The 21,560-nt window shown below is 47.1% G+C and overlaps 1 long non-coding RNA gene across 1 annotated transcript; it reads left to right on the top strand.

Annotated features, from left to right (window-relative positions):
- The first annotated feature begins 4,335 nt into the window (after nucleotides 1-4,335).
- On the top strand, nucleotides 4,336-14,462 carry LOC147990359 (uncharacterized). The gene is made up of 3 exons (XR_015607731.1): nucleotides 4,336-4,649; nucleotides 5,641-5,715; nucleotides 14,140-14,462. It is a non-coding gene; the product is annotated as an uncharacterized LOC147990359 (long non-coding RNA).
- The last annotated feature ends 7,098 nt before the right edge of the window (nucleotides 14,463-21,560 follow it).

Raw genomic sequence — 21,560 nt, 5'->3', positions numbered from 1 at the left:
ATGTATGCGGTCTGATGGGTGTTGAGGCTCGCGGCGAGTATCATTATTTTCTGACCTTCACAGATGATTTGAGCAGATATGGGTATATCTACTTAATGAAACACAAGTCTGAAACATTTGAAAATTTCAAAGAATTTGAGAGTGAAGTTGAGAATCATCATAACAATAAAATAAAGTTTCTACGATCTGATCGCAGAGGCGAATATTTGAGTTACGAGTTTGGCCTTCGTTTAAAACAATGTGGAATAGTTTCACAACTCACGCCACCTGAAACACCACGGTGTAATGGTGTGTCTGAACGTTGTAACCGTACTTTATTAGATATGGTGCAATCTATGATGTCTCTTACCGATTTACCACTATCGTTTGGGGTTATGCATTAGACACAGCTGCATTCACGTTAAATAGGGCACCATCTAAATCCATTGAGACAACACCGTATGAACTATGCTTTAGAAAGAAACCTAAGCTGTCGTTTCTTAAAGTTTGGGGTTGCGATGCTTATGTGAAAAAGCTTCAGCCTGATAAGCCCGAACCCAAATTGGAGAAGTGCATCTGCATAGGACACCCAAAAGAAACTGTTGGGTACACCTTCTATCACAGATCCGAAGGCAAGATCTTTGTTGCTAAGAATGGATCCTTTCTAGAGAAGGAGTTTCTCTCGAAAGAAGTGAATGTGAGGAAAGCATAACTTGATGAGGTAACTATACCTTCTCCCAAATTGGAAAGTAGCTCATCACAGAAAACCATTCCCGTGATACCTACACCAACTAGAGAGGAAGCTAATGATAATGATCATGAAACTTTAGGTCAAGTTACTACCGAACCTCGTAGGTCAACTAGAGCACGTTCCGCACCAGAGTGGTACGGTAATCCTGTTCTGGAGGTCATGTTACTTGACCATGACGAACCTACAAACTATGAGGAAGCGATGATGAGCCCAGATTCCGCAAAATGGCTTGAGGCCATGAAGTCTGAGATAGGATCCATGTATGAGACAAAAGTGTGGACTTTGGTGGACTTGCCCAATGATCGGCAAGCCATTGAGAATAAATGGATCTTCAAGAGGAAGACGAACGATGATGGTAGTGTTACTATCTACAAAGCTCGACTTGTCGCAAAAGGTTTTCGACAAGTTCAAGGTGTTGACTATGATGAGATTTTCTCACTCATAACGATGCTTAAGTATGTCCGAATCATGTTAGAAATTGCCACATTTTATGAAATCTGGCAAATGGATGTCAAAACTGCATTCCTTAATGGATTTCTTAAAGAAGAGTTGTATATGATGCAAGCAGAAGGTTTTGTCGATCCTAAAGGTGCTAAAAAAGTGTGCAAACTCCAGTGATCCATCTATGGACTGGTGCAAGCATCTCAAAGTTGGAATATACGCTTTGATAAGGTGATCAAAGCATATGGTTTTATACAGACTTATGGTGAAGCCTGTATTTACAAGAAAGTGAGTGGGAGCTCTGTAGCATTTCTGATATTATATGTGGATGACATATTGTTGATTGGAAATGATATAGAATTTCTGGATAGCATAAAAGGATACTTGAATAAGAATTTTTCAATGAAAGACCTCAATGAAGCTACTTATATATTGGGCATCAAGATCTATAGGGATAGATTGAGACGCTTAATAGGACTTTCACAAAGCACATACCTTGACAAGATTTTGAAGAAATTCAAAATGGATCAGTCAAAGAAAGCATTCTTGCCTGTGTTGCAAGGTGTGAAATTGAGTAAGACTCAAAACCCGACCACCGCTGAAGATAGAGAGAGAATGAAAGTCATTCCCTATGCCTCGGCCATAGGCTCTATAAAGTATGCCATTTTGTATACCGGACCTATTGTATACCTTGCCATGAGTTTGGCAAGGGAGTACAATAGTGATCCAGGAGTAGATCACTGGAGAGCGTTCAAATTATCCTTAGGTACCTAAAGAGGACTAAGGAAATGTTTCTCGGTTATGGAGGTGACAAAGAGTTCGTCGTAAGGAGTTACGTCAATGCAAGCTTTGACACTGATCCAGATGACTCTGAGTCTCAATTTGGATACATATTAAAAGTGGGAGCAATTAGCTAGAGTAGCTCCGTGCAGAGCATTGTAGTCATAGAAATTTGCAAAATACATATGGATCTGTATATGGCAGACCCGTTGACTAAACTTCTCTCACAAGCAAAACATGATCACACCTTAGTACTCTTTGGGTGCTAATCGCATAATGATGTGAACTAGATTATTCACTCTAGTAAACCGTTCGGGTGTTGGTCACATAGCGATGTGAACTATGGGTGTTAATCACATAAAGATGTGAACTATTGGTGTTAAATCACATGGCGATGTGAACTAGATTATTGACTCTAGTGCAAGTGGGAGACTGAAGGAAATATGCCCTAGAGGCAATAATAAAGTTGTTATTTATATTTCCTTATATCATGATAAATGTTTATTATTCATGCTAGAATTGTATTAACCGGAAACTTAGTACATGTGTGAATACATAGATAAAACAGAGTGTCCCTAGTATGCCTCTACTTGACTAGCTCGTTAATCAAAGATGGTTAAGTTTCCTAACCATAGACATGTGTTTTCATTTAATGAACGGGATCACATCATTAGAGAATGATGTGATGGACAAGACCCATCTGTTAGCTTAGCATAATGATCGTTAAGTTTTATTGCTATTGCTTTCTTCATCACTTATACATATTCCTCTGACTACGAGATTATGCAACTCCCGAATACCAGAGGAACACCTTGTGTGCTATCAAACGTCACAAGGTAACTGGGTGATTATAAAGATGCTCTACAGGTGTCTCCGAAGGTGTTTGTTGGGTTGGCATAGATCGATATTAGGATTTCTCGCTCCGAGTATCGGAGAGGTATCTCTGGGCCCTCTTGGTAATGCACATCACTATAATCCTTGCAAGCAATGTGACTAATGAGTTAGTTACGGGATGATGCATTACCGAACGAGTAAAGAGACTTGCCGGTAACGAGATTGAACTAGGTATGATGATACCGACGATCGAATCTCGCGCAAGTAACATACCGATGACAAAGGGAATAACGTATGTTGTTATTGCAGTTTGACCGATAAAGATCTTCGTAGAATATGTAGGAACCAATATGAGCATCCAGGTTCCGCTATTGGTTATTGACCGGAGATGTGTCTCGGTCATGTCTACATAGTTCTTGAACCCATAGGATCCGCACGCTTAACGTTCGATGATGATTTGTATTATGAGTTATGTGTTTTGGTGACCGAAGTTTGTTCGGAGTCCCAGATGAGATCACGGACATGATGAGGAGTCTCGAAATGGTCGAGAGGTAAAGATTCAAGGTAGTATTCAGACATCGGAATGGTTTCGAGTGGTTCACATATTTTACCGGAGTACCGAGGGGTTACCGGAACCCCCATGGGGAAGTATTGGGCCTACATGGGCCTTAGTGGAGAGAGAGGGGAGCCTGCAAGGGGTGGCGCGCGCCCCCCTCCAAGGGAGTACGAATAGGACAAGGAGGAGGGGGCACGACCCCCCTTTCCCTCTCCCTCTCCTTCCTTTTTCCCCTCTGGTGAGAAAGGAAAAAGGGGAGGGGGCGAATCCTACTAGGAGTGGAGTCCTAGTAGGACTCCCCCCATGGCATGCCCCTTGGTGGCCGACCTCCTCCTCCCCTTCTTTATATACGGGGGCAGGAGGCACCCCATAACACATCAATTGTTCTCTTAGCCGTGTGCGGTGACCCCCTCCACAGTTTACTCCTCCGGTGTGATGCCCGGATAGTTAAGCTACAGTAACCCTCTGATAATGATGCCACGTCACCACGATTATTGTTGCTAATCTCGCGTTAGTTCGAAATCGATTCAAATTTAAATTTAAAATCAAGCAAACAATAAAAGTTTTCAAATATTAAAACTAAAATGTTTGTTGTGAACCAAATATTGCATAGGTAATTATGGTGGAGAAACCACACCTTTATAAAATAAATGCACTAAGATGATTAAAACATTAGCTAAAACGTTAATTAAATGCCCTTTCTAAATTATAAAATATTTAAACATTTTATTTAGGGGTCAAACTTTTTGTGGCTGTGGGTTAAAAGATAATACTAATTTAGAAGTCTATTTTATCTTTTAATTAAACTAAAATACATTAAAGACTGAAAGATAAATAAACAAAATGTAAAACAAAAAAAGTAAAAGACCCCCTCCCCTCCCACATGGCCAACTGGGCCTCGGCCCAGCCGGCTGGCCACAGCCACCCCGGGCAGGCCGGCCCAGCCTTGGCCTACATGGCCCCTCACCCCGAAACCCAAGCACGTAACCCCCCACTCCTCCCCAATCGCTCGTCTCCCCACCCCACCCACGGGTGGATCTGAATCGGGGGCAACCAACGCCCCCAACCCCCTTGCTGATGCCGTTGCGTGCCATCGCCCCATCGCCCTCGACGCCGGTGGCCCGGACGCCGCCCCGATCCCGTCGCCCGACCCCGAGCCACATCCAACGCCACTGGATCCCGCCCTCGCCGGAGCACCACAACCTCCCTCGACCTAGTCACCTCATCCCCGTCGTCGCTCGCCTGTCGTCCCCGTCCTCCTCCCCGAACGGCCACCGCCCACCTCGACGCCCCTGCTCACCAACGCCGGTGAGGACCCGTTCGTCCTCCCCTTTCCCCTGCTCGTCGTTGCGGTCGCCACGCTCACCCCGGCCCCACTCGCGCTGAACACCACCCAGGCCATGCCCGCGCCGAGCTCCTCTCACCCGCGCCCCCGCCATACCCGCCGTCCGGTGCCCCATGAGCTCCGGCGAGCTCGCGTCGCCATCGTTGCGCCCATGAGCCCCTTGTGCACGCGCCCTCCCTGCCCCGACCGTGAACCGCGCCACTGGCTGCTCCCGGGCGAGCTCGCCGCAGCTGCCGCTGTTCTCCGACCAAGCGTCGTAGCCGCTGGCCACTAGCTTGCCTCCGCACGTGTGCGCGCGTGCACCCGTGTGGGCTTGGCCTTGTGCCACTGACCACAGGGGCCCACACCCCTGTATTTTTCCAAGGAAACAAAAGAAAACAAAAATGAAATAAAAATAATAATAACAATATAATTAATTAATTAATTAATCTTGTTAATTAATCTAATTAACCCTGTTAATTAACTTTAATTATCTATTTAGGTAAACAATCTATGACAGTGGGACCCACACGTTAGTTTGACTAGGTCCTGACTAGTTGACTGCTGACATTACCCTGACATCATGCTGATGTCATAATTACATTTTCTAATTAAATTAATTCTGTTAATTCTAGAAAATGATTAAATCCTTTTAAAATTAATATAAAATAAACCATAGCTCGGATGGAAAAACTTTGTAAATGAAAGTTGCTCAGAACGACGAGACGAATCTGGATACGTGACCCGTTCGTCCGCCACACATACCTAACCTATCGAACTCGCAACTTTCCCCCTCTGGTTCACCTGTCTGAAAACGTGAAACACCTGGGATACTTTCCCGGATGTTTCCCCCCTTCGCTGGTACCACCTCCTACCGCGTTAGGGCACACCTAGCAGCGCGCATAGTCATGTCTTCCATCGTCATGCTTATGTTTGCATTATATTTATTGTTTCTTCCCCCTCTTCTCTCGTTAGACACCGAGACCGACGCCGTTGCTACCCAGTACGACTACGGTGTTGACGACCCCTCTCTCTTGCCAGAGCAACCAGGCAAGCCCCCCCCCTTGATCACCAGATATCGCCTGCTCTACTCTATATACTGCTTGCATTAGAGTAGTGTTGCATGTTGCTGATTTCCGTTAATCCTATCCTGATGCATAGCTTGTCCTTGCTACTACTGTTGTTACCTTTACCTGCAATCCTAGTGCTTAGTATAGGATGCTAGTTTATCATTAATGGCCATACATTCTTGTCCGTCTGCCATGCTATACTATCGGGCCGTGATCACTCGGGAGTTGATCACGGGTATATACGTATACAAGATATATGATACTTGTGGTGACTAAAGACGGGTCGACTTGTAGGAGTACCCACGAGTGATTCACGGATTGGGTCCGAAAGGACGTTTGTCCCGACGGCCCTCTGAGTGGATCTTTGTGGCGAAGCGACAGGGTAGGTTGAGACCACCTAGGAGAGAGGTGGGCCTGGCCCTGGTCGGCGTTCGCGGTTATTTCAAGATAACACGTTTACCGAGATCTTGGTATTTGATCTGAGTCTAGCTACTGGCCTATACGCACTAACCATCTACGCGGGGACAGTTATGGGCACTCGACGTCGTGGTATCAGCCGAAGCCTTCGTGACGTCAGCGACTGAGCGGCGCGCGCCGGATTGGACTGGAACGCCTGCTAGGCTAGGTGCCTACTACTACGTGCAGCCCGCTGACGACGACCAGGAATAGTTTAGGAGGATCCCAGGTAGGAGGCTTGCGCCTCTTTCGATCTGTAACCCAGTTTGTGTTAGCCTTCTTAAGGCAATCTTGTTTATCTTATGTCTGTACTCAGATATTGTTGCTTCCACTGACTCATCTATGATCGAGCTCTTGTATTCGAGCCTTCGAGGCCCCTAGCTTGTAATATGATGCTTGTATGACTTATTTTATTTGTAGAGTTGTGTTGTGATATCTTCCCGTGAGTCCCTGATCTTGATCGTACACGTTTACGTGTATGATTAGTGTACGATTGAATCGGGGGCGTCACAAGTTGGTATCAGAGTCGACTGCTTGTAGGAATCCCCCTTTCCAACTCCTTGGCCGAAGTCGAGTCTAGTCATTGCTAAACTTTTACTAACTTGGCTATGTGGCTTACGGGCCCACGTCGCCATTGGGTGGTATTAGGATCTTTTATTCCTCGGCTATACTCTGGGACTCTTATCTCTCTTCTACTCAGGTTAAATGATTTTTCCAACTCTAACTCTAGGTTCTCGTAAATACTTTCTGCCGGTGAGCTCCCTTATTACAGATGATCACCTGCTGCGCCAGAAGATTCGGAAGATACTCTCTGATGTTTCCCCGAGACCCTTGTGCCCTTCGCCCTTGCAATTCCTTCCATCGATAAATCCTTATGGACAAATACTTACACATGTCCTTCTTACTTGCATTCCTAGCTGCTCTTGTTATTACAAGATGCATCGGATTATTCTTCGACTTCTAATAATCTCTTCAGCCACCGCCTTACAGATCTTGCCGCATGAATACCCCTACGGATAAATTCCTTGCATTTATCGAGTATCCGCTCATTCCCAGCTGTCCGTATGTTTCACAAAGTCTTCGAAATACCATTCGATCTTCCGAAAATCCTCAGCAACCTATTGCTCTAGAAATTCTTGCTTACTAGCAATATGATTAATCCCATAAGTCTGGTAATCTTATTGGCATCCTTTGTCAATATCATTTTGAGTCCATTGATTCAATATGTTGTGAATGCTCGCAATCCTCAATCAGGTCCTAAAATTCATCTTTCCGGCTCAGACTGAGCTGGTTCTCAACCAATCCAATTGCCGTCGATTGTACCCCTAAGGCTATTCAACTTATCCATCCCTAATCAGAACATTGCTTCTGATCCCTTGATTTGAAAATCACAATTCCTTTGCATTGAGCTTTGAATTAGTCAGTTGTTTCTATAATAAGATCTTGCATTCTTTCTCCTTCTAGTTGAGTACCGATGCTCACATCAGATTCCTTGTGGACCGCGAGATCCTTTGTTGGATTTCAACCAACAACGTCCTTCATATTCAATAACCTTGTGAGTTTTCCCTCGGATATATAATGCCATTGGTAAATCCTATTCTCTGAATTGACCAACCATGCTCTGCTATCGAGCTGGTGATATTTACTCTTGAATCTTGTGGTATATGTTTCTAAGATGCCCTGATGGGTTGAACCTATACCTTCTCTAAAACCGTGTGAACCCGAAAGTTTTCACCAGTCATACTCTTCTGGTGCTTCACCAGATAAAATTTCAACACTGCAACTGCTTCGAAGACGAGAAGTGAATGAAAGGTTATGCATTAAAGAAGTGGGAGTCGACCTTGAACTTAGTGTTCATGCCCATGGACCCGATGTGGAACTTATCATGGAAGCTTCTTGCAATAATAACTATTTCCTTGAAAATATCATCTGGATCTGTGAATTGATCCTTTGCAATCATGGTTCCGACCATGATTGTTCTTCTTTGATCCCATTTCTCGGACAAGTTAAAACATTTGTCTTCTACAGATCAATGCGTTTGCCCGACCTCTGTTATGATCTACCTTCGAGTATTACCCCTGGTATCTTGAGGATATCATGCCATTGCTCTACATCTTATGAATTTTTGATGAAGTACTACATTTCCCTCTCGCTGTCACTTCATGGGTGCTGGGTTGTTTGTCAACCCAAAACACCGATAAGTGAATCGGTTCCGCACTCCGAATCAATAACTCTAAGTAAATTTCGTTGCTTATGAGTTTTTTTAATCCTTCAAGTCATTCCTAACCTGATCGACTATATCATTATCGTGCAAATTTTAACTATGCTACCTGGTCCTTCCCGGAGCACAATATTTGACGATGAGTTAAGCTTATGTCGATTTTCCTCATCATATCATTTATCCTTGAACAACAAGCTTGATTTCAAGTTTGTGTCATACCCTGGGTTCCAATAACCTTGCGCTTCATCATTCCTTTGACTTGATGTCATCGTCGATCGATTACATCTTCATGAAATCTCTCGACAAATGTGTCGTGATAGCCATCAGCATTCTGAGCTCTTCCAGGATATCAATCGAATTCATGATGGGAAATACCATCCTTTCCCTCGATGATTTGTGTTATCATCGGCCACTTTATTGCCTTCCTTCCAATACAGACTTGATTGTGTTTTGTGTTATACCTTGAGCTCCTTGCTATCCAGCATTTGTTCTTCTTTACCTTGGAATATTACCACCTTTTATGACAAGATGTCGTGGGAAATTCCACCACCTCTTGAGAACTCTTAATACAAGTGATACTTCTCACCATCATCATTCCTTCTTGGTCCCCGTGTTATTTATAACCGGAATGCCAACAAATGAACTATGATGTGTGAATTCAAACTTCTAGTAACCCTATTGCTTGGAAGTTACGAACGATAAGTTTCTTTCTTCATGTGTTGATTATTGACTCACCATTCTAACATAGACCATGCTACTTAGTCCATCTTATAGGTGCATGTTTCGATCAATGATTCACTCGAGTATGTTCTCCTCGAAACATACTTTGTTATATACTTCGACATGTCCAATATGTTACTTTGTTCACATAATTGTGTAAATCCATCCTTTGGAAATCTCGATGAATTGTCGCTGAGTCCATCAGCCACCTCCTCATCATCTCCTTGGTTTACTAATGAACTCTTGTTTCAGAACTCACTTCCATAGTCCATTTCCCGGGAATCTTACAATGTCATCTCGTCAATATGTGTTGCACCTTTTCTTTTCAGGAATCCTGTGTCTGAGTTATCTTGACACCAATCAGATCTGAATCTCGGTCAGATATGATGGTTGGAACATATTTCCAAGAGTTATAACATTGGCCCTCATATGACCCGGTAAGGTGATGTCAGGCCTATCACAACTGGCCGGAGAACCTATTGTTATAGTTTCCATTTTAGCAAGGTTAACCATTCTTCTATGAGGAAATTGTAAGACTTATTCTATAAGTTGTTTATGATGAATCCTTTGTATATCCAAGTCCAACCTTTGCTTCAAGACCATGTCAATGCTATCTCGAAGCATGTCTGCGGTACTCTGATTTTTTTACAAGAACATTTGAAGCCCAATGCTAAAGGATTCTTGCTCAATTATCCAAACACCGCTGTATGGGTAATGTCATGAAATTTCTCTCCCCTACCTAAAGAGTTCTCTACATTATATCCTGTTATGGATATCATGCTCAGCTTGTCCTTGGGAAGGATATACCCTTGAAATATGTGTTTAAACAAATTTTTCTTTCCATTGTTATGATTAAATAGGATAGACACTTTTCCCTTTCCATTGGTTTGTTTAAACCCTCTCTGTGATCTATATGATATAAGCAGTAATAATTCCCTGCTTATGCAAACACCTCGGTGTACAACTCTGTCAGTAAGACCCTGTTACTACTGTTGATGACATTCCGGTAACCACCGATGGACGAGAACTCTGCCTATTGGTCCGCCTCGTTTCAACCAGCAGGAAAATGGTTCTGTTTGTCCCTCGCCCTTGGTACCGACGTTGTTGCCAACATAACTGGCAGGCTACTCTCTGACATGCCTTACTTACATGATTGTGCAAGGCGTCACCGCCCTTCCTACTTTTAACCCACATGGTGGGACCATAACCCACAGTTCCACAGGATCGAAACCTGACTCTTCTGTACACCCCTGTTCGCAAGGTTGTTCCTCGCACGTGGCCTCATATAATTCATGGACCACCTTCCTAGTGATCTATTCTGGTATCAAACACAAAACTTACCCCCATTGCTCTGGACCCCTTTTTCACTTTGTTTTAGGCATTGAGTGATTGCCTCCCCTCTCGAAACTTCCCATGATACCTCCTTACTTTGCTCTCGATATTTTCTTAAGTTTCAATTCAAGAGTTACTTTCCGCCACCTTCCTCGATGTTGTCGACCAGTTAGTCAACCTTGTAGAGGTTCGTTCTCCTGGAAAACCCACCCTTATTCTCTCGTATGTACAATGGAGTTCCCGAAGAAAGGATGCTGACTTCATCAGGATGGCCTGAAGTAGACAAATGAAGACGTCAATGTAATGAGTCGACCTCATCAAGAAGAGCAACCAAGACCGAGAAGATTCGTTAGACTTTCGTGACCAATCCCTTCCCCCTTACTCCCGCTCCTAAATCTCGGGACGAGATTTCTTGTAGTGGAGGAGAATTGTGATGCCCGGATAGTTAAGCTACAGTAACCCTCTGATAATGATGCCACATCACCACGATTACTATTGCTAATCTCGCGTTAGTTCGAAATCGATTCAAATTCAAATTTAAAATCAAGCAAACAATAAAAGTTTTCAAATATTAAAACTAAAATGTTTGCTGTGAACCAAATATTGCATAGGTAATTATGGTGGAGAAACCACACCTTTATAAAATAAATGCACTAAGATGATTAAAACAGTAACTAAAACGTTAATAAAATGCCCTTTCTAAATTATAAAATATTAAAACATTTTATTTAGGGGTCAAACTTTTTGTGGCTGTGGGTTAAAAGATAATACTAATTTAGAAGTCTATTTTATCTTTTAATTAAACTAAAATACATTAAACACTGAAAGATAAATAAACAAAATGTAAAACAAAAAAAGTAAAAGACCCCGTCCCCTCCCACATGGCCAACTGGGCCTCGGCCCAGCCGGCTGGCCACAGCCACCCCGGACAGGCCGGCCCAGCCTTGGCCTATATGGCCCCTCACCCCGAAACCCTAGCACGTAACCCCCCACTCCTCCCCAATCGCTCGTCTCCCCACCCCACCCACGGGTGGATCCGAATCGGGGGCAACCAACGCCCCCGCCCCCCTTGCCGCTGTCGTTGCGTGCCATCGCCCCATCGCCCTCGACGTCGGTGGCCCGGACGCTACCCCGATCCCGTCGCCCTACCCCGAGCCACCTCCGACGCCACTGGATCCCGCCGTCGCCGAAGCACCACAACCTCCCTTGACCTAGTCGCCTCATCCCCGTCGTCGCTCGCCTTCGTCCCCGTCCTCCTCCCCGAACGACCACCACGCACCTCGACGCCCCTGCTCACCTACGCCAGTGAGGACCCGTTCGTCCTCCCCTTTCCCCTGCTCGTCGTCGCGGTCGCCACGCTCACCCCGGCCCCACTCGCGCTGAACACCACCCAGGCCATGCCCGCGCCGAGCTCCTCTCGCCCGCGCCTCCGCCATACCCGCCGTCAGGTGCCCCACGAGCTCCGGCGAGCTCGCGTCGCCATCGTTGCGCCCATGAGCCCCTTGTGCACGCGCCCTCCCTGCCCCGACCGTGAACCGCGCCACTGGCTGCTCCCGGGCGAGCTCACCGCAGCTGCCGCTGTTCTCCAACCAAGCGCCGTAGCCGCTGGCCACCAGCTTGCCTCCGCATGTGTGCGCGCGTGCACCCGTGTGGGCTTGGCCTTGTGCCACTGACCACAGGGGCCCACGCCCCTGTATTTTTCCAAGGAAACAAAAGAAAACAAAAATGAAATAAAAATAATAATAACAATATAATTAATTAATTAATTAATCTTGTTAATTAATCTAATTAACCCTGTTTAATTAACTTTAATTATCTGTTTAGGTAAACAATCTATGACAGTGGGACCCACACGTTAGTTTGACTAGGTCCTGACTAGTTGACTGCTGACATCACCCTGACATCATGCTGATGTCATAATTACATTTTCTAATTAAATTAATTCTGTTAATTCTAGAAAATGATTAAATCCTTTTAAAATTAATATAAAATAAACCATAGCTCGGATGGAAAAACTTTGTATATGAAAGTTGCTCAGAACGATGAGACGAATCTGGATACGCAACCCGTTCGTCCGCCACACATACCTAACCTATCGAACTCGCAACTTTCCCCCCTCTGGTTCACTTGTCTGAAAACGTGAAACACCTGGGATACTTTCCCAGATGTTTCCCCCCTTCGCTGGTACCACCTCCTACCGTGTTAGGGCACACCTAGCAGCGCGCATTGTCATGTCTTCCATCGTCATGCTTATGTTTGCATTATATTTATTGTTTCTTCCCCCTCTTCTCTCGTTAGACACTGAGACCGATGTCGTTGCTACCCATTACGACTATGATGTTGACGACCCCTCTCTCTTGCCAGAGCAACCAGGCAAGCCCCCCCCCTTGATCACCAGATATCGCCTACTCTACTCTCTATACTGCTTACATTAGAGTAGTGTTGCATGTTGCTGCTTTCCGTTAATCCTATCCTGATGCATAGCCTGTCATTGCTACTACTGTTGTTACCTTTACCTGCAATCCTAGTGCTTAGTATAGGATGCTAGTTTACCATCAATGGCCATACATTCTTGTCCGTCTGCCATGCTATACTATCAGGCCGTGATCACTCGGGAGTTGATCACGGGTATATACCTATACAAGATATATGATACTTGTGGTGACTAAAGACGGGTCGGCTCGTAGGAGTACCCGCGAGTGATTCACGGATTGGGTCCGAAAGGACGTTTGTCCCGACGGCCCTCTGAGTGGATCTTTGTGGTGAAGCGACAGGGTAGGTTGAGACCACCTAGGAGAGAGGTGGGCCTGGCCCTGGTCGGCGTTCACGGTTATTTCAAGATAACACGTTTAACGAGATCTTGGTATTTGATCTGAGTCTGGCTACTGGCCTATACGCACTAACCATCTACGCGGGGACAGTTATGGGCACTCGACGTCGTGGTATCAGCCGAAGCCTTCGTGACGTCAGCGACTAAGCGGCGCACGCCGGATTGGACTGGAACGCCTGCTAGGCTAGGTTTGCTTCCGGTCGCATTCGCAACGTGCAGGTGTGCAAAGGGCGATGGGCCTAGACCCCTGCGCCATAGGATTTAGACCAGCGTGCTGACCTCTCTGTTGTGCCTAGGTAGGGCTACGACGTGTTGATCTTCCGAGGCCGGGCATGACCTAGAAAAGTGTGTCCAGCCAAATGGGATCGAGTGTGTTGGGTTATGTGGTGCACCCCTGCAGGGAAGTTAATCTATTCGAATAGCCGTGATCTTCGGTAACAGGACGACTTGGAGTTGTACCTTGACCTTATGACAACTAGAACCGGATACTTAATAAAACACACCCTTCCAAGTGCCAGATACAACCGATGATCGCTCTCTCACAGGGCGACGAAGAGAGGATCATCGGTTAGGATTGTGCTACACGGTGCTACTTGGTGAACTTACCATCTACTCTCTTCTCCTGCTGCAAGATGGAGGTTACCAGAAGCGTAGTCTTCGATAGGACTAGCTATCCCCCTCTTATTCTGGCATTCTGCAGTTCATCCACTTATGATACCCTTATTCCATTTGATACCAATGCATACATATGTAGTGTAGCTCCTTGCTTGCGAGTACTTTGGATGAGTACTCACGGTTGCTTTTCTCCCCCTTTTCCCCTTTCTATATCCGATTGCTGCAACCAGACGTTGGAGTCCAGGAGCCAGACGCCACCGTTGATGACGACTACTACTACTCGGGAGGTGCCTACTACTACGTGCAGCCCGCTGACGACGACTAGGAATAGTTTAGGAGGATCCTAGGCAGGAGGCATGCGCCTCTTTCGATCTGTAACCTAGTTTGTGTTAGCCTTCTTAAGGCAATCTTGTTTAACTTATGTCTGTACTCAGATATTGTTGCTTCCACTGACTCGTCTATGATCGAGCTCTTGTATTCGAGCCTTCGAGGCCCCTAGCTTGTAATATGATGCTTGTATGACTTATTTTATTTGTAGAGTTGTGTTGTGATATCTTCCCGTGAGTCCCTGATCTTGATCGTACACATTTGCGTGTATGATTAGTGTATGATTGAATCGGGGGCGTCACATCCGGTCATAGTGTCGTAGTGCTTAGGCGAAGCCCTACGCAGATCACATCACCATCACCGTCACCACGCCGTCGTATTGATGGAACTCTCCCTCGACCCTCTGCTGGATCAAGAGCTCGATGGACGTCATCGAGCTGAACATGTGCTGAACTCGAAGGTGTCATACGTTCGGTACTAAGATCGGTTGGATCGTGAAGATGTTCGACTACATCAACCGTGTTAATCTAACGCTTCCGCTTTCGGTCTACGAGGGTACGTGGACACACTCTCCCCCTCTCGTTGCTATGCATCTCCTAGATAAATCTTGCGTGAGCGTAGGAATTTTTTTGAAATTGCATGCTACGTTCCCCAACACCCTGTGCACGCTTTGAACTTCGTGGTGCTTCTATCCTAACTTTACTCTATTTTCATGTGTTGTTTATAAATTGTAGCCACTCAACTATTCATTGGGATTGACCAAATGGTACGGTGTTGGAAAGTTGTTGAAAGGAGAAACTTTTTTATGTTGATTTTTTTTTCAAATCCGACATGGTTTAAGAGTAGTCCTGAATGCGGTAAAACTCATTTCAAACAACATATGCCCAACTTTTGAACCATCTGTGGGAATGAAGCATACACTATACCATTGGGAGCTGATAAATAGTAACAACTCTTTTATGTAGATCATTTGTTCAAGTTCGCCACTGTTCAATAGCAGTTTTGGGAACGCCAGAAGGACATCAATTTTTTTGTTCCTTTAAGTTCCAAATGAACAATGGACTTCTCCAATTAGATTTTTTTTTAATTTCTCCAGGGAGAGCACATGAACTTTTAGCAAAAAACCTTTGTGGTTTCAGGTTTTCTACTCTTTTTCTCATTTTCAAATGCACTACGTGCGGCTTTTGAACTACTATGTGTTTCACCTCTAAATGACACTCAGATTTTTTTCGTGGCTGCTCAACCATTTATCAAATTTGGGAAAATTATATACCATTGGTTGGAAAGCTATTGAAATGGAGCAACTTTTTTGTGTTGAATATTTTTTTCTAAATTCACCATGGTCTTAGAGAGCAATTTTGAATACAGTAAAACGCGTTCCGAATATCATACGCTAAACTTTTGAATACTTTGTTGGAATGAAGCATATAAGATAACGTTGGGAAGCTATTGAAAGGAGCAACCTTTTCATGTAATTTTTTTTCATATTCGTTACAGTTTAAGAGAAGTTTTGAAAATGTCAAAAACTTACGTCAAATTCTTTGTTTTTTGAACTCCCAAATGAACACTGGACTTCTTTGACCAGATATTTTTGCACCGTCTTAAGATGAGCACATGAACTTCCAAGGCAAACTTTTCAGTTTTTAGTTTTTTCTTTGCCAAACTTTTGGTTTTAGCATGTCTGAACTTTCGGGTTTACCTTTGTGAAAGGCATGAATTTTTCGGTAAATTTCTTTGTTTTAATTTATTTATTTTCTTCCTTGTACTTCCTTGGATTTCACACATAAACTTCTAGATTGTATTCCCATGAATATTTTAGAGATTTCTCTTCAAAATGTCTTGTTTTGTATGTGAAGCACTAACGTCTTGAACTTCCCTCTGCTATAAATAGAACTTTCTTGGATTTTTGTTGATGTTATCAAAAAAAAATTGAACTTTCCTTGTTACGACCATGAACTTTTGTCTTTTTGTCTCATGAAATTTTAAAGTTTTCATGAACCTTTCAAGTTTTCGTTTATTTTCTGGATAGACTTGCTCAACTTCTCCTTGTGTAATCGTTGAACTATCAAAAACTTTATATTGTGAATATACTTTTCATTTTTTTATTTTTTGTTCCAGAACTCATGTACTTTTGTACCTAGAGCTTTTCGGGTTTTCCATCATGAACTTAGAGTGTTCATTTTTAATTATATTGTTATTTAGTGAACTTTAATTTTATTTTTCACATGAGCTCCTCCTCTAAGCATTATTAAAGTAAATTTCAATTTTGTAAACATCGAACTACTCGTTTTTAATTTGAACTTCCTTTGTTTTTGTTTTAGAAATGGGGAAATCCACAAAAAGGTGTGTGCCAACATCTTTTAATACAAACACGACTTTTATCGTTGACCACTCTAAACTTTGTTAATACAAACATCGTTAGGAGTTGTTTGTCCATTACGATCTTTCTGATCAAACCTTCTTTTAACACCTCGCGCCCTTCAAAAATAGATCGCCAAATTTGTGATGGGCGTGAACCCACCTGTGCGGTCAAGAAATCTCCATTGAGATAATAGACTGCCTTAAGAATTCGGGCACTCGATGTATCCACCTCGTGGACAAGCCTCCATGCTTGTTTTGCTAACAAAGCCAAGTTGAACAATTCCATTTTCTTGAATCCCATTCTGCCCATGTATTTTGGTTGGGTCATATCATTCCATGACGCTCACTCTATTTTCCTTTGTCCCTACTTTGCACCCCACCAAAATTTTCTAATCATACCACCAATATGTTCACAAAGCCCTCTTGCAATTTAAAGCACCCGTAGCATAAGTAGGTAGCACTTGCGCTGCCGATTTTATAAGGACCTCTTTGCCTCCAATTGAATTTTTTTGTTTAGTCCATCCTTGTATGAACTTCCATACCCTATCTTTAAAGTATTTGAAAACTCTATTTTTTAATTTTCCCACCTCGGTTATCATACCAAGGTATTGGTCTAACAAAGTTTTAACATGCACATTTAATGTTTGTTTAACTCCCCCTCACAGCTCATGAGAACACCCTTTGTTGAAGAAGATCAATGAGTTATTTAAGTTTATTTTTGCCATGACGAACTGTAATATAGTTCAAAAGCTGGGCACTTTCTCATGTGATGCTTGTGCATTGGCCTTCATACAGAATAGGCTATCATTGACAAATAATAAATGACCCAATTTGGTGCACTTGGTGCAACTTTCAGACCAATCATCTTTAGACTCCTACTGCTTTCCTTCAACAAGGAAGACAAAATCCCTCAGTTGCTAGCAAAAATAGATAAGGAGATATATAGTCACTTCTGGTCGATTTAAAATTCTCAAATAGTTTTCCATTGAATAGAACTAAAAAGGATATGGTTCGTACACATGCATCACCAACAAATCCAAACAAGGCTAAAACCCAACTTCTCAAGAATAGCTTCCAAATAATCAAATTACACTCTATCACTGTCGGCGTTTCGGGAATGGGGGTCCCCAGACTTGCCTGCCTGCGGCCTGCGGCGTGGCTCAAAGGGGGGCCCAGCACGGCCCGTCTTCACCAACACAAACCCAAGACCCTCGCGAGGGGCCAAGCCTCGCGGGGCAGACGACGCAGAGCTTCCTCAGGCACGGCCTCATCAGGCTGGCTCACGAGGAGGCGGAGAGATCAAGGCGGGGTACCTCACGAGGTGCCCGTGACGCAAGCCATGACGACTCAGGGCGCCAGGCGGGTGCCAGCCCGCGCAGCGTCCTCCTTTCCTCTTTGGTGCAAAGGGGGCAAGCGCAGCCACGGAGTACCGAGGCATCAGGCAAAGGTTGCCATTTCAGTGCAACGAGACCAAGACCAGGAGGACTACGAGAAGGAGGTCATCGTGGAGCCCAAGACGGCGTCATCACCAGAGCTTTGCGCAGACGAAGACTACTTTTGTCAGGATAGCTGATACTTGCTGTCCCTCTTCAAATTAGCCCGCCATTGTTGGCTCCCTTCCCGCTCGATATTTGGGAAGAGAACCAGGACCTCTATAAATAGGACCAGCCACCCACATAGCAAGGGGTTCGAGATCGGAAGTGAGAGGGGGAGAGAGGAAGAGATAGAGAGGGAAAGGTGACTGAACTCTTCTCAGTAGTTCATCCCCCCAGCCAAGAACAGACCCTCGCGAGGCTGTTCTTCCTTGTATTGTTCATCATCATCAGCCCAAGAGGCAATCCACCACACCACACACTGGAGTAGGGTATTACACCACAACGGTGGCCCGAACCAGTATAAACCATGTGTCTCTTGTGTTGTTCTTTCCTTAGTTTAGATCCTAGCATGGCGGAGGGGTGTAGGTAGGTAGGAGGCGAAATCTCCGCGCGCACCCCAGTGTTCGAACCTCAAGGGTCTGCCGGAACCCGAAATCAGACATTCGGCGCGCCAGGTAGGGGTGCACCGGAATTCATCTTCCACCGCCCCGTTCTTCTCCGACCATCGCGCCCATGTCTGACGCTCGTCGGGCCCGCGCCAAGCGCTGGGCTGCCCTTGCTTCCCGCGTCGCCCAAACGGCCCTTGTCGGCGGGCGTCCTCACCGTTCCCCGTCACCTGCCGTCAACGCCGCCACCGGTCCGGCGGGGGACGAGCAGCAAGCATCATCCCAGCATCCATCCGTGCGGCAAGACGGCCGCACCGCAACTCCCTCGCTCGCCCCAGCTGGATCTTCGTCTCGCGCGCTCCGCGCGCCCATGGAGGCTCGGGCTGCACTCATCGTGGCAAACGAGTTCCTGCGCTACCGTCCCGTCGACGACGTCTACGAAGAATGGCTCGACCGCATCGCCGAGCTCGTCCGCGCCGCGGGGGGCTCTCCTGCGCCGTCCGTTCCACTGCACCGCACCCCACCCCGCGCGGGCGACGAGGCTCCGGCGGCGCCCCGGCCGCCTCCTCCTCAAGAAGACGCCATGGCTCCAAGACGCGTGGCCCCTGGGCGGAACCCGCTCCGTCAGGTGCCAGCGCAGCAAGAACAGAGCTGCCAAGAAACCCCTCGCCCGCAAGAAGCTGCCAGGGCGCTCCCTGCTCCAGCACATCGCGACCATGCTCCGGCTCCCGCGCATCAAGACCCCGCGCTGCTCCCAGCTGCAGCGCGTGGGGACATGCAAGACCAAGCTCTCCGTCACCCAAGGCCTCCTGTGGCCACAGCAGGCTGCTGGGCCTTCACCACCGAATTACGCAGCGTCGCGTGGCCCGGCAAGTTCAAGCCAGACCTGCCCCCTCGCTACGACGGCACGGCCGACCCTGCGAAGTTCCTCCAGCTCTACGAGCTGGGCATCGAAGCTGCCAACGGAGACGAGAAGGTCATGGCGAACTGGTTTCCCATGGCGCTCAAGGACGGGGCCCGCACCTGGCATCTGAACCTGGCTCCAGGCACAATCTCCTCCTGGGAAGAGATGCGCACCCGCTTCATCGCCAACTTCCAAGGCACTCGCGACCGGCCACCCGTCGTGAGTGACATGCGCCACATCAAGCAACAACCCGGGGAGACCCTGCAGAAGTACATCCAGCGCTTCAACAACGCACGCCTCAAGATTCCCAAGGTGACTGAGGAGGCCATCATCTCAGCTTTCTCCGACAGCGTGCGCGATGTCAAGATGAAGGAGGAGCTGGCGATGCATGAAGACCTGTACACTTCCTTGGAGCTGTTCAACTTGGCAAACAAGTGCGCCAGGGCTGAGGAAGGGCGTCTCTCCCTCCTCGAGCTGCCTGCCGCAGACCCAGAAGAGAAGAATCTCAAAGCCAAGGATGTGAAGCGCAAGGGGGCTGCCGTGCTCGCGGCAGAACCAGACACCAAGCGGGGCAGAGATCAGCCCAAACCTTCCAAGGGCAGCCGGTACTGTGTGTACCACGACCTCCACACCCACAACACCAACGAATGTCAAGAACTCCGAGCCGTGTGAGAAGGAAGGATCGGCCGTCGCCCTGACCGCGGTGACCGGGGCTACGGTCGAGGAGGAGGAAGGAACGCAGGACACTGGGAAGACCGTGGCCCGCGCCAAGGGTGGCGCGACCAACCTCACGAGGATCGCTAGCAAGACCCGCCTCGCGAGAGAGGATGGAGGGATCAGCCTCGTGAGGGAGACTGGAGGGATCAGCCTCGCGAGGACCGCCCGCAAGGCAACACAGGCCTCCCACCGCTGCCGCCGCAGCCAAGGAGAAACGAGGACCGCCACCAGGATGAGGAGGCTGGGGGCTTCCAGGAGCCGCGCGCAATCGCCTGCATCCTGGGCGGGGCTCAAGCCCCAGCCTCTCAACGCATCTTCAAGCAGTTCGCCTGCGAAGTGAACGCAGTCCTCCCCAGGCTCGAAGCCACGCGCCCTCTCAGGTGGTCGGCGTGCGCCATCACGTTCAGCTCAGCAGATCAGCTCAAGTGTGCGGCTACAGCCGGAGTCCTCCCGATGCTTTGTTCCCTAATTATCAGCAACGTGGTGGTCACCAAGACCCTCATCGATGGAGGGGCAGGGCTCAACGTCCAGTCCGTGGAGACATTCAACAACCTCCAAGTGCCCTACAGCCAGCTTCAGCCAACCAAGCCTTTCTCCGGTATCACCGACGGCTCCACGGTCCCGATTGGGCAGGTCCGCCTCCCTGTCACCTTTGGGGCACGCGACAACTACCGCGCCGAGCTCATCGACTTCGACGTCGCTCACATTCGCCTGCCATACAACGCCATCCTTGGGTACCCAGCGCTGGCCAAGTTCATGGCCGTAACTCACCACGGCTACAACGTCCTCAAGATGCCAGGAAGTGGCGGAGTCATCACGGTGCTCTGTGAAGAGAGGGACGCAGTGTGTTCCCTGGAAAGAGCCTTTCAGGCCGCGTCACTGGAAGACCCGGATCGTGGAAGCAGGAGGCCTCCCGAGACCGCCCCCAAGAAGAAGAAGACATCGTCCGGCCCGATCACTCATGAGGCAGGCCCCTCTAGGCCCGCGCCTGCCCAGGGGGAACCTCCTTCCATCGCATAGGAAAGCGCGCCCGACGCCCGCCTCAGGCAGGGCTTGGGGGCTCTCCCCTGGAGGGCCACCGACCTAGCTAGGGTCACGAGGGAGGCGCTTGGGCACCACATGGAGGCGTGTTTCGAGGCACGTTTCCCTCAAGAAGGAGCAAGGCAAGGAGATCCAGACCCTCAGGAGTTCGTCAGCAAGGCCATTCAGGAGCTACAGGAGTCAAGAGTCATGAAAGGCGGCCGCCGCCTACCAGCAGTGGCTCCCCATCCAGGCAAGTATGGTGGGCTGCGCGTCTGCATCGACATACCAGGGCTCAACCGAGTCACCTCTCTGGAGCGCCTCTGGCCTTCGCGAGTGGG

Source organism: Triticum urartu, chromosome 1A, assembly GCF_056163025.1.
Source record: "Triticum urartu cultivar PI428250 chromosome 1A, HENAU_Tu73, whole genome shotgun sequence".
NCBI classification, from domain to species: Eukaryota; Viridiplantae; Streptophyta; class Magnoliopsida; order Poales; family Poaceae; genus Triticum; species Triticum urartu.
Note: the sequence above shows the minus strand (reverse complement) of the source record. Positions and strands in the feature narration are given on the sequence as shown.